Source organism: Limulus polyphemus, unplaced genomic scaffold, assembly GCF_000517525.1.
Source record: "Limulus polyphemus unplaced genomic scaffold, Limulus_polyphemus-2.1.2 Scaffold4615, whole genome shotgun sequence".
NCBI classification, from domain to species: Eukaryota; Metazoa; Arthropoda; class Merostomata; order Xiphosura; family Limulidae; genus Limulus; species Limulus polyphemus.
In genome coordinates, this window is record NW_013670225.1 from 1985 (window position 1) to 6281 (window position 4297).

Here is a 4297-nt window from a genome sequence, read left to right on the forward strand (position 1 = left end):
TAATAACATGCAAAAAGTAGATAAATTCACTAACCTCTCAAAATTTTCCTGGCTTTCTAACTAAGCGACAATAGCCGTTACAAATTCATCCGAGCTAGTCATTAACTTTCCCACTGGAACAAATCTTGTACTGTGAGTGAAATTGATGATATTCTGTTCAGAATACAATATAATACAATATGTCATATGATAGATGGAAACCTTGACTTTTTATTGGTTATAGGTAATATATAATGAAAGGTAAGAGAGAACTACCAACAAATTGTTAAAGAGAGGATGAGATAGGTGGGTGTGGCAGGAGGGGTGTGATTTTCTATTCAATAGCTCTGTAATCAAATAAAATTGAAGGCTATAAAAGTTATGGTCTGTTTGAGCAATAACAATTTTATAGAGAGTATTTTACGTTTAATTTCGTACATTTTCGAGGGTGATGGATAAAATAAGGATGATGACATGCTAAGACAAAATGTGTCACTTGGTTCACACTAGTGGAAATTCAGGATTTTTTAAAATATTTCCTTGTAGAATTAAGAACTTATAACTTGTATACTATTAAAATATGGATTATTAGCTAACATTTATGCTATTATAATTGGTTATAATGTAAACAAAAAGTAGTTTTTTAAATTTTGAATGTAAGACATTAAAACCTTGTGTCATGTGCAGTAAAGGGGTACCCTGTGTGATAGGGTTAAGATGTGTTGTTTTCAAAGTTTCAAAATGGTTGTAAAGTAAAACTACCATTAGAGAAGTAATAGATAGTAAAAATATACTTTTGTTTTTAGGATAAGATCAACAAAGTTTTGCAACAAACTAGGTGTAGAACATTGTTCACAATGCTAAGTATAAATTGGAGCAAGCCATGTACTGTTTTCTGACACAATATCTTACCTCCTCTCACAAAAAGCTTTCTCAACTTATACTGCTCTATATCAGCACAAATTTTTGCATGCGAATAGTCTTGATACTCCCACTAATTTCTGCATACTAACATTTAAATGACCATGCAGCAACCCTCCACCAATAAAAGTGCAACATTACTTTGATCTTAACTAGCACCCTCTCTAATCTTGCACATGTTAATCACTTCTCGATTGGCAATCTTACTGCTTAGATGTGTATTTGTTTGTGGTTTAATTAACCCTACAATTATGTTTACCCTTGTACTTTGCATGTCATGAAATTTTATATTGTAACATACAAAATTTAATTATGTCATCTTACTATCAATGAAATTAGCATTAAAATTTACATTATATTTCAAAGTTTTATATTATCTAAGTTTTAATTCCTTTATTTAAAAAGAAACCTTGAAGAAAAATATTTAAACCTCAGTATGACACACAACTTCAGTTAGTTACTTCACAAAGGTTTAATGTTTGACCTTATTAAGTTGAGAAGGAGGCTTGAATACACTAAACCTTCCATATATAAAAATAATCTATATTAATTGCGCTGTTTACACATTCTTGTTGGAAGAAAATTGAAATAAATATCTTGGAACTCTTGACAGATGCTGTGCCCACTCTGTACGCATACAGTTGTGATTTCTCAGTCAATTATACTTAGCTGAGCTAGATGTTTGTAATCAATAGAAAGTTACATTTTGAAATACTATTTCCCAAAAGTTATTTTAAAATTGGCACAAAGAACTCCATAGAAAACTTGTCAAACACTCTTAGCATTCTTGCTGCATGTGACCTCACTAATGCTTTATCATTGTTTCTCACTTATAAGTATGTTAGTTAGATAGACAATAAGATTTTATTTAGGTTTTAGTTTTATATTTTAATTAATGATATGTTAATTATGTTTTAATTAACACATTTTAGATAGGTTTAATAATGATTTAAATATATATAAGCCAAACTGCCTCATTTTATCAGGCTTAGTATAGTAGGCAAATGTTACAACGTTTTTGATGATGGCTAAAGTCTTGCTGCAGAAGATACCCAGAGAATGCAACTTGATATGTGTTGTGATAAGTAATAATGCTAAAGGATAGGAAAGGAAAATAAAACGTGAAAAATAATCTTTTTGTGAAAAAAATAAAATTTACGATTAAGAATATAAACTAAGAAGATTTTCAAGATAATTTGACAAAAAATTAAAAGATATATTATTTTTTTCTATATTTAACTCTAAACAATTCACTGCATAATACATTAATGATAATACTTGAAATATTCAGAGTCTGTATGCAAATAATGACAATACAAAGTAACAAATATTTCATTAAATTAACTAATTAAAACATAATTATTTTGTGCACAAAATACTTCTAATCTTTAACAAAATTTTACCAATTGTTGTGGGTATCATTCTCCATACGAGAAGTATGACAAGTGGGTTCAAACCATAACTATAGAGTTAACATATCCACACATTTTTACTTTTGTGAATTTTTCTACTTCAGTTACTTTGTTATTGTATGTTTTCATTTTGTTTCTTGGAGAGTTAGGATTTATTTTATATATCTTCTTTCCTTTTTCAATTTCATGAATTATGCACTCACAATTTCAGGTGGTCATGACTACTACTGACATTAATGCTACAGCAGATTTACTGACCACATCTACCGGGATGGAACCACAATTATCAACCCATGAAGTGATGGCTCTGTTCAGTCGAGAATTGACCAATTTCATGCAACATACTGAACAATTTATTGTCTTTGAACTGCTTTCTAGTTGTTCCCAAGTACACCATGGAGTTGTACTTACTTCTTCGTTAGGTTTTTCACTCCAGGTTTATAGATGACAAAGGTCGATGTGTCAGATGTGTATCTACATATTACCATCTCCCCTGCATCCAAACAGTTTCTTCGCTTTGTTCATTACAGGCGTGTGTTTCAGTTTTGAGCACTTCTGTTCGGACTTGTTTTGGCTCCTTTTGTGTTCTGCCGAGTCATCTGGACTTATGCTCAACTGCTTTATTCCTGGGGCATTTGTTTCCACCATTATATGGATGTCTATCTTTTCTTGCCTCCTCACATGATGACTCAGCTTTACATACTCAGTTTCTTCTCCAGGAAGCTGCCAGAATTGGTTGGCTTATCAAAGTGGAGAAATCTATCCTCACACCTACACAATCTTTGGTTCCTCACAAAGTGATTATCAACTCCCTTCTCAGTCGGGCCCAACCTTCTTCATTTCAGTTGAGAGATTTGGAAAGTCTTGTATTTAGTATCTCATCCTCTCCTTCTGATACTGCACAAGAAGTTCTATCTCTCTTGGGGATATGTGTTTCTCTCTCAAAGCCCTCATTCTTCTTGGTCTTACCCACTTCTGTTATCTCAAGTGGGTTTTGATTCACCAGTGGAGTCTTGTTTTGGATCCCTTAGATGCACCTCTTACCCTTCCCCCTCACTTACAGAACAACTTTGACTGGTGATTGGATTGGAACAATACTACCTTGGGTGTTCCTCTTCCTTCACCTCATCCGGATTGTTACCTTTTAATAAATGCTTCTCTTTTCACTTGGGGAGCATATCTCGACACTCAGGTGGTTTCAGGTGATGGACTGTTTCTGAGTCCTCTCTCCATATCAATATCTTGGAATTTTTTACTATTTGTCGGGCTTTACTTCACTGTCTGCAGCTCTTCAGGGGCCAGGTGGGGATGATCCACTCTGACAATTCTACGATAGTACCGTGTATCACTAGGCAAGGGTTTGTTTTTGAACATTGGATCTTCTGTATTGGCCCATGGCCATCACATCATTTTGTTGACATGTCATATTCTGGGTGCCATGAATCTAATCATGGATCAATTATCCTGTCCCAGAAAGATTCTTCAGGTGGAGTGGTCTTTAGATCCTCACATTTTTCAAGAATTACATGCTCATTGGGGTATCCCAGATTTGGACCCTTTTGCCACTTTTCTCAATACACAATTTCTTAGTTTTTGGTCTCCTGTTCCTCATCTGTTTGTGGGAGTAGTCAATACTCTCAGATAGGATTGAACAGATTGGTACCTCTCTGCATGTCCTCCTATTCATTTCCTCCCATGTGTCCTTGCCATAATTTAGACCACTCCGTGTCATGTTCTGTTGGGGGAACCATATTGACTGGCTCAAACATGGTTTCCACTGCTGTACCATCTTTTGGTGTCACCTCCCTTTCCTCTTCTGTTATCTCTGACACTCATTTATCAGTCCCATTCCAGCATGCATCATCTGTCCATACCCACACTCTGTCTTTTCACATGGCTTTCAACTGGTCCCACACCAGAAGGGCAGGACTTTCCCATCATGTAGCTTCCTTACACTGAGTGGTCACAAGTAAATAGACACTTAA

At 34.5% G+C, this 4297-nt stretch overlaps 1 protein-coding gene across 2 annotated transcripts in view; it reads left to right on the top strand.

Annotated features, from left to right (window-relative positions):
- LOC106471425 (translation factor GUF1 homolog, mitochondrial-like) overlaps positions 1-4297 on the top strand; it is a 54451-nt gene that overhangs the window by 737 nt on the left and 49417 nt on the right. The gene's annotated exons all lie outside the window — the stretch shown is intronic.